This window comes from Bubalus kerabau, chromosome 6, assembly GCF_029407905.1.
Source record: "Bubalus kerabau isolate K-KA32 ecotype Philippines breed swamp buffalo chromosome 6, PCC_UOA_SB_1v2, whole genome shotgun sequence".
NCBI lineage: Eukaryota > Metazoa > Chordata > Mammalia > Artiodactyla > Bovidae > Bubalus > Bubalus kerabau.
In genome coordinates this window covers 50,465,715-50,475,822 of record NC_073629.1, presented here as the reverse complement: position 1 = coordinate 50,475,822, position 10,108 = coordinate 50,465,715, and positions in this window count along the sequence as shown.

Genomic DNA, 10,108 nt, shown 5'->3' with positions numbered 1-10,108 from the left:
TCTGAGAATGCGGGAGACCTGGGTTCAATCCCTGGGTCGGGAAGATCTCCTGGAGAAGGAAATGGCAACCCACTCCAGTATTCTTGCCTGGAAAATCCCATGGACGGAGGAGCCTGGTAGGCTACAGTCCGTGGGGTCGCAGAGTCGGACACTGAGCGACTAAACTCACTTGCACTCACTCACAGTGCGGTAGAAGACAGCCCAGGCTGGTGCAGGGAGAGACCTTCCCGCAATGATCTAGGGCCCTTGTCCCCATTACACCCGAATGGTTTCGAAAATAGCATCATGTGCCCCACTACATCTGTCCTCTCATTTGCTCAGCAAAAGACTTATTGTAGCCATGGTTATGGCCAAAGGAGACGTTTGCATTATCTATCGCTCCTCCTACTCCTGCTCCTAAGTCGCTTCAGTCGTGTCCTACTCTGTGCGACCCCAGAGACGGCAGCCCACCAGGCTCCCCCGTCCAAACACCTTAAAAAACCAAAAACATTCCCCCGCCCCCAACACACTCTTGTATTACGTGTGAAGTTAAAATAAAAGCCCTAGTTAGGGTAAAAGACGTGTCTGCTAAATGCCCAGGAACTCGACTAGTTAGGAAGGAAGCTATATAATTTAAAGGTGAGATGGTGAGTAGGGATGGGGAATAAGCAGAATAGAAGAATGTTAAATTGCAAAGGAGATATTTTTTAAAAGATTTTTTTTTCAGTGAAAGAGAATGACCAGAAGCAAGAAAAGCTTTTTGATTTTTCCTTCAGAATGGAGAGAGGAGAGCTAGAATATGTTTGAGGGCAATGGATGAAGACGTAAACAGACATTGGAGATGAGAACGCGCGCCTCATTGTATCTTTTCTCTCCTACCTTATAACAGAAAACTATTTTTTTTTTTTTTGCCTTAAAGTCATGAAGTACAGAATTTTCAGTGGGCACACTGCCCTCAGCTAAATAACTCCTCTCATAGTTTTATTTGCAGACAGATACGGCTGTTTGAGCTAATTACAGATCATTAAGCGTTGGGTAGTTCTCTGCTGCTGCTGCTGCTGCATGGCTTCAGTCGTGTCCGACTCTGTGCCACCCCATAGACGGCAGCCCACCAGGCTCCCCCGTCCCTGGGATTGTCCAGGCAAGAACACTGGAGTGGGCTGCCATTTCCTTCTCCAATGCATGGAAGTGAAAAGTGAAAGTGAAGTTGCTCAGTCATGTCCGACTCTTCACGACCCCATGGACTGCAGCCTAACAGGCTCCTGTGTCCATGGGAGTTTCTAGGCAAGAGTACTGGAGTGGGGTGCCACTGCCTTCTCCGGGGTAGTTCTCTAGAGACCTCTTAAAAGAGGAGGTTCTCCTTGCCTTTAACTTCATTCCACTCCCTGGAAAGTCATGTTCCCTGGTTTTCAAGCAGCAATCTTGTGCCATGAAGAGGAGAGCCATGCTTTAAGGATCGCAGAGCAGTGACAAAAAAGTTTCTGACAAATTGGGGAACTGCCGTTATCAGTTGTTGCAGTCACTCAGTCGTGTCTGACTCTTTGTGACCCCATGAATTGGAGCACGCCAGGCTTCCCTTTAACTGCTGCTGCCGCTGCCAAGTTGCTTCAGTCGTGTCCGACTCTGTGCAACCCCATAGACAGCAGCCCACCAGGCTCCCCCATCCCTGGGATTCTCCAGGCAAGAACAATGGAGTGGGTTGCCATCTCCTTCTCCAATGCATGAAAGTGAAAAGTCAAAGTGAAGTCGCTCAGTCGTGTCCAACTCTTAGCGACCCCATGGACTGCAGCCTACCAGGCTCCTCTGTCCATGGGATTTTCCAGGCAAGAGTACTGGAGTGGGGTGCCATTGCCTTCTCCCTTCACTACTGTCTCCCAGTTTGCACAAACTCACATCCAGTGATGCCACCCAACCGTCTCATCCTGTCACCCCCTTCTCCTCCTGCCCTCAAACTTTCCTAGCATCAGGGTCTTCTCCAGTAAGTCAGCTCTTTGCATCAGATGGCCAAAGTATTGGAGTTTCAGCTTCAGCATTAATTCTTCCAATGAATATGCTGATTTCCTTTAGGATGGACTGGTTTGATCTCCTTGCTGTCCAAGGGACTCTCAAGAGTAGTCTCAGCACCAAAGTTTGAAAGCATCAATTCTTCAGTGCTCGGACTTTATGGTCTTGTACATAACTACTGGAAAAACCATAGCTTTGACTCTACAGACCTTTGCTGGCAAACTTATATCTCTGCTTTTTAATATACTGTCTAGGTTTCTCATAGCTTTTCTTCCAAGGAGCAAGTGTCTTGTTCTAAACAGACTAATTTTAGAGCTGTTTCACCTGAGAGAAACATCTCTCACTTTAAACCACTGTTATTTGGGGATTTTCTGTGTTTTGCAGCTGAGCCTAATCCCAGCTAAAGAATGGAATTTTTAAAAAAACTGGAGCTGGAGCTACAGAGGAATGTTCCTTCCTTTGAGGCAAGAGGGAAAAGTTGATAATTGAAGCAGAGAGGCGACTGTAAATGCAGGGGAATTAAAGTGGAGAGAAGAGGAGGGGATCTGAGAGAACATCATTCTATGTAAGTTGGAGTAGGTAAGAAAGAACAGAAGACATGCTAAATTTGAAGAGATGGGATGGGGTAGAGGAAGGAAGGTGAAGCAACAAGGTGGGTAATGGAGATCAAAGCAGCAGAAGACAACAGCTTCAATTACAGTAATCAGTAGTTCAGTTCAGTTCAGTCCCTCAGTCGTGTCCAACCCTATGACCCCATGAATCACAGCACGCCAGGCCTCCCTGTCCATCACCAACTCCCAAAGTTCACTCAAACTCATGTCCATCCAGTCGGTGATGCTATCCAGCCATCTCATCCTCTGTTGTCCCCTTCTCCTCCTGACCCCAATCCCTCCCAGCATCAGAGTCTTTTCCAATAAGTCAACTCTTCACATGAGGTGGCCAAAGTACTGGAGTTTCAGCTTCAGCATCAGTCCTTCCAAAGAACACCCAGGACTGATCTCCTTTAGGATGGACTGGCTGGATTTCCTTGCAGTCCAAGGGACTCTCAAGAGTCTTCTCCAACACCACAGTTCAAAAGCATCAATTCTTCGGTGCTCAGCTTTCTTCACAGTCCAACTCTCACATTCATACATGACCACAGGAAAAACCATAGCCTTGACTAGATGGACCTTTGTTGGCAAAGTAATGTCTCTGCTTTTGAATATGTTGTCTAGGTTGGTCATAACTTTCCTTCCAAGGAGTAAGCGTCTTTTAATTTCATGGCTGCAGTCACCATCTGCAGTGATTTTGGAGCCCCCCAAAATAAAGTCTGACACTGTTTCCACTGTTTCTCCATCTATTTCCCATGAAGTGATGGGACCAGATGCCATGATGTTAGTTTTCTGAATGTTAAGCTTTAAGCCAACTTTTTCACTCTCCTCTTTCCCTTTCATCAAGAGGCTTTCTAGTTCCTAATCAGTAGAGCACTTACTATATGCTGGTACTACATGCATTAACTCATTTAATATATACTTATGTATAACATTTAATATGTATGACCACTTTAACATGAACAAATGCATGAAAATATTAAGATCACAGGAGTTGTATAGAAAATTGGGAGAATATTATTAATATGAAACCAGTGTGTACTATTCACTTACAAGCATGGCCCCTTTAAAATGAAAAAGCAAAACGCTCCCAAGTATTTAGAATCTAAAAAGTTCAAGAACAAAAATAAAATACTAAGATTAAAATGTTAGTACATATTAGTAATATAAGAAGACTGGACTGGTCTGCTGATCAGGGGCAAAACTGTGAAGTATTCTATTTGAACTGAACATGTCTGCCATGTTTCCCCATCTCTGCCTTCTTTACCTGCTCTCTTCTTTTCCCAAAGTGGATTTTGGAAGATACAGTAAGTATAAAAACACAGTAATTATTACTCAGGCCTAAAGGGAAACTCTCCCATAATATTTTACTAACTAAAAACCTTAAATTATAGGGTTGAATCTCTTGCAGGAATTTTAACCAAAAGATAAGAGTTCAGTTCAGTTCAGTCGCTCAGTCGTGTCCGACTCTTTGCAACCCCATGGATTGCAGCACTCCAGTCCTCCCTGTCCATTACCAACTCCCAGAGTTTACCCAAACTCATGTCCATTGAGTCAGTGATGCCATCCAACCATCTCATCCTCTGTCGTCCCCTTCTTCTCCTGCCTTCAATCTTTCCCAGCATCAGGGTCTTTTCCAATGAGAATTTTAGTGCATATGCCTAAAAATACATACTATTCATGGTCACTTTACTTTACTACATACAAAATATTACTTTTAAATTAAGTTTGACTGGTAAGATGGTCTCCATTGATCCTATCCTCTGGTCTTCATGCCCTTAAGTATGGGCTAGACCTAGTTTCTTATAATGAAAAGAACCTAACAAAAGTGATGGGTGTCACTTTCAAGATGAGATTACAAAAAAGGCTGGCTTCTCTCTTGTACTTTCTCACTCACTCATTCTGTTGGAAGCTAGTAATTGGTTGCTATGAGCTGCCCTATAGAGACGGCCATGTGGCAAGGAAGTGAGGAAGGCCCCTGGCTTATAGCCAGAAAGGAAACTGAGTCCAGTCAACAACCTCATGAGCAAGCTTGGAAGGAGACCAACCTCAATCAAGCACACAGAGGAGACTGGAGTCCCAGATGACCGTGATTGCAACATTTTGAGAGGCCTTGAGGTATCCAGGTGCAGCAATAGATAATACAGTCAATACTGTCTGTTCTAAAAATTTCATGTAAAGGAAATAATGTACTTTCATGTCCAGCTTCTTTCACTTAGTCTATTCCCGAGACTCATCCATATTACTGTGTATGAAAGTGAAAGGGAAGTCGCTCAGTCCTGTCTACCCTGTGGACTGTAGCCTACCAGGCTCCTCTGTCCATGGGATTTTCCAGGCAAGAATACTGGAGTGGGTTGCCATTTCCTTCTCCAGGGGATCTTCCCAACACAGGGATCGAACCTGGGTCTCCGCATGGTAGGCAGACGTTTTACCTTCTGAGCCACCACGGAACTCCAAAGTACTATAGATATTGGTATATGTCTTTTTCAGATATATGATTTCTCTTGTAATGGATGTGAGAGTTGTACTGTGAAGAAGGCTGAGCACCGAAGAATTGATGCTTTTGAACTGTGGTGTTGGAGAAGACTCTTGAGAGTCCCTTGGACTGCAAGGAGATCCAACCAGTCCATTCTAAAGGAGATCAGCCCTGGGATTTCTTTGGAAGGACTGATGCTAAAGCTGAAACTCCAGTACTTTTGGCCACCTCATGTGAAGAGTTGACTTATTGGAAAAAGACTCTGATGCTGGGAGGGATTGGGGGCAAGAGAAGAAGGGGACGACAGAGGATGAGATGGCTGGATGGCATCACTGACTTGATGGACATGAGTCTGAGTGAACTTTGGGAGTTGGTGATGGACAGGGAGGCCTGGCGTGCCGCGATTCATGGGGTCACAAAGAGTTGGACACGACTGAGCGACTGAAGTGATCTGATCTGAAACACCTAGGAGTGGAGTTGCTGGGTCACATGGTACATTTTGTAAGAAATCTAGTTATTTTTCATAGTAGTTGTACCATTTTACTGGACCATGTGAGAGTTGCTTCCTCTACATCCTTGCCATTACTTGCTACTGTCTTTAAAAATTTTAGCTACTTTGGTGATATTTCATTATGGTTTTAATTGGCATTTCCCTGATGACTAATGATGTTGAACATCTTATATGTTCTTACTGAGTATTCATGTCTTCTTTGGGGGAAAAAAAATCTGTCCTAAATTTTGCCTAATTTTTCTTGGGTTGTTTTAAGCTGTAAGAAGTTCTTTAAACACTCTGGATACAAGACCCTTATCAAATGTATGATTTTCAAGTATCTTATCCTGTTTTTAGGTTGCCTTTTGACTTTCTTAATGGTGTTTTGACTTTCTTGATGGAGGTTTGAAGTTTTTAAAAAAATTTATTGAAGTGTAGTAGATTTACAATTTTGTATTTTTACTATACAGCAAAGTGATTGTTTTATATATACACACACACACATTCTTTTTATATTTTTTTCCATTTGGCTTATCTTGAATGGTGTTTTTGAAGTTCAATTTAAAAAAATTTATGTCCAATTTATTTTTCATAAGATTTATTGCATATATTTCATTGAGTCTGTGGCTCACATTTTCATTTTCTTGACAGTATATTTTTAAGAACGTAAGATTTTAATTTTGATTAAATCTGGTTATTGATATTTTCCTTTATGGTTACTTTTTTGGTATTATTAGAAAACTCATAAGCCAGTTTTCATTTTCTTGCTTTATTCTAATTCCACACATATCAAAATGAATCAAGTATTTCAAATGAAAAAAGAGACCAGAGGGAAAAATAGATTATTTCTAGGGAAGAAAATCCAGATTCTCATTAGCAAGAGTATAAATGCTGGAAATCAATGGGATATTATCTTCAAGATGCTCAGAGAAAGTGTTTGGAAACTTAGAATTCTATAATGTCAAATGATCATTTAAGATTGTTAACAAAGACATTTTGAGACAAACAAAACCTAGGAGGTTTACTGCCCAAAGACCTTTAGTGAAAGAATTACTAAGGATATAATTAAGAACAAAGTAAATGTGAATGGAATAGGATGCAAGAATCAATAGTGAGTAAAGAAACAGAGAAAACAAAGCTAAGTCCAAATAAGTGATGCTTATTGTAAAACATGAACCTTCTTAAGATAATGAAACCAAAACACAGACCAAAATCTTGTAGAACATTTTATACATTTATTCATTGCTCAGGGATACATATTAAGGTTTTGTCTGACGTTTCTGGTAGTGAAACTACATAAGACATACTCTAACATGTCTAGGGGACTGGGGCAAGTTTTTGTCTTTTATAAAATGTGACTTTTCAAACCTTACCTACTCTTGTCTCACTAGAAGCCATTCCTTTCTGATAAGAATAAGCTCTTGAAGAAAGTGTTTTCACTGAATTTCTGAAGTTTACATATAAACTGTTTCATCATTCAGTATAAGTGTATTTATTGAATACAAACCAGGCACACCCCACATCCCACTCTATGATCCTAACTCTAAGGCTAGTTTCTTCAGGGAATTTTTCTTACGTATTCTCACTCTGCTTCCCAGCAGTCCCATTCTTTCCATATGACCCTACTCCCCTTTCACGGCTTTTATCATTAACAACACATGCAGCCCTTTATTGCTCTTGTTCACATTGAGATCTCTCTCGCCCCTCAAATATACTTATCTGCTCTTTGAAGACAGGGCTATTTTCATCTCTGTCTTTCTGCCAACACCTTGCACAGTGCCTGGCACACAGCAGGCATTCAATACATCTTTATTGAATGAACGTATGAATAACTTTATGGCTTGGAAGTTTAAATTTTTATCATAATTTATTTCCAAATCATACTCAGTTTGAATTTAAACAGTTCAAAATCAATGTTTCAAGATGCTTACAATTATTGCAACAACTCAATTAAAAAATATACAACTTATACTTTAAGTTCATAATATAGTTAAAATTAAAAACTTATAAATATTTAATGATGCATTATATTTTGCCTTTATAGTATACTACTAAAGACACATAAAAGTAGAATTATCTAATTAAAACATTTTCCCCTCCTATTTCTTACTCTGAAAACTATAAAAAATTAATAAAAGTTATAGTACATATTTTTAAAAAATAAAACTCACGTATGTGTATATATATATACACACACATACACACTCTCTCTCTCTCTCTCTCTCAACTGCTTACATTCCTAAATATTGAATCTGGGTGGAAAAGTTAGAAAGACTTCTAAACTTTCTTAAGTTTAAACTTAAGAAGTTCTAAACTTGAACTTTTTAGGTTCTAAAAAGAGACACAATTAAATGAGCCTTAGACCTTTATCACTGAAAATCAAGATCCTATTTCAGTTATTATTAGGCTCTGGTAGGGAAAAGTCTGTTATCATTCATTCAGAATAGAATAACCTCACTTTTCATTTCACACAGCTGTCTAAATGTTCCTGTGAATGGAAAAATTATTAGCTGTTATTCGTGATTCAATTTCTAGCAGTGGTTGTTGGATGCTCTATTATCATACTGGCACAATGTGGTCTTCAGAATTCACACTACATGAAAACACATTTTATAAGACACCTGGGTCCTTTTTTAGACTACAGTATCTTAGATGAGAATTCAAAACAGACTCATTACAGAACAAATTACAAGTTACAGCACATTATTTTAAAATAAGGCTCCAGTGTATTTTGGACATATAATAATAAGCTGCAGCTTCTTGTCATGTTTACTGGAAAAAAAGTTATATAAATTCCTTATACCCTGGGTCACTGGATACACATCTCCCCAGAAAAACAAATCTGTTATATACACTATTGCTCACTTAGCTTTCAGTTTTAAGCAATTATTTGGTAGTATCATCACTCTTTATTTTATGGCTTTTTAAACATTAATCCTTCAATATTTGAAAGCATTCACTATATTCTGATAGTTCACCAAATAAAAGAAGTGAATATCAGCTTAGAAGATGAAGCCTTAAAAAAACAGTTTTTTAAAGAAAGGTTATTCAAGAACAGAAATTAAAGGTATAGAAGCAAAACAAAAAACACATTAAAAAAAAGCCATACATGATCTTCTTTATGAAATGAATCTATAATATTGGTTCCTTGTCAAGAGTTGGTGAAAAAACACACAAAAAGGTCCCCCTGAAGTCTGGATATATTGGCAATATACGGTTTTGTTTTTTTTTTTTCTATTTTCAAAATAACCTTTTAAAAATCCGCTTTTGTAAGCCTAGGGTTTTAAAAAATAATAAATGTGATATTTAAGTACCTTGTTAAATATCTTGCCCAATTCACTGTATAGGCTTAAATTAAAATGAGCATTTAAGACTTATGTTACATTAAAAAAATGTACATTTCTAAATTAAAAAGTTAACTATGTATACTTAATAACATTACATACAATTAATATAAAGGCTACAGAAGGCTTTAGGAAGCTGAAAGTCTAAACAAGTTTTAGCAGGTAAATCAGCTGATTTCACATTACAATTCTAATCAAATTATCCAACTGCTGCTACTGCTAAGTCGCTTCAGTCGTGTCCAACTCTGTGCGACCCCATAGATGGCAGCCCACCAGGCTCCCCTGTCCCTGGGATTCTCCAGGCAAGAACACTGGAGTGGATTGCCATTTCCTTCTCCAATGCATGAAAGTGAAAAGTGAAAGTGAAGTCGCTCAGTCGCGTCCGACTCCTAGCAACCCCATGGACTGCAGCCTACCAGGCTCCTCCATCCATGGGATTTTCCAGGCAAGAGTACTGGAGTGGGGTGCCGTTGCCTTCTCCGAATTATCCAACTAGTAAACCACAAAACCTTACTTAGGATAGGAGAAGAGTCTTGTTTGTTTATATAATATTGATTTTTAATGTGTTTATTTTGAATATGGAATCACAGCTCTTTTCCCTAAGCTGAAAAAACTTGGGCAAATTAGTTTTATATGAGTTACATACATGTGTGTAGATGTATATGTGTATGTGTGTGTATGTATATATGTGTGTATGTATAAATATATATATTATCATTAGCTTAGTTTTACAAACCATATGTTAAAATACATGGTTTAAAAGTACTAATTGAGATACAAGAGATTTAAAAAAATTTTTTCAAACTATCTGGGTCACAGATACAAATTTATAGAATTACAGAGACCAACAGTATATACCAAAGGTCACAACTTACTTATTTGCTATTTTCTGGTTCTTAACCTAATGAGGAATCATATTAAATAATACACAGTCTCTTTTAGCTTTAAAGTTTTGGTTATACTCTTCTGCTTTTCAATAGTTAAGACTGTATCTCAAACAAAGTTGTCTAAATAGACAACACTGACCCTGAACTAAAGATTTTTTTCACCTCTTTTCTGGCTTTTAGTCCCTTATAGTCGGTTACTAGAAAGGAACAAGTATTGCATATTTTACTTAATTGTTTCTTCATCCCTGTGCTCCCTCCTTCCTCCTTCCAGAGCCCACAGTGTCCAGCACACGGCAATCGCTCAATACTTATTGAATATTCGTGAATGAGTAGAAAGA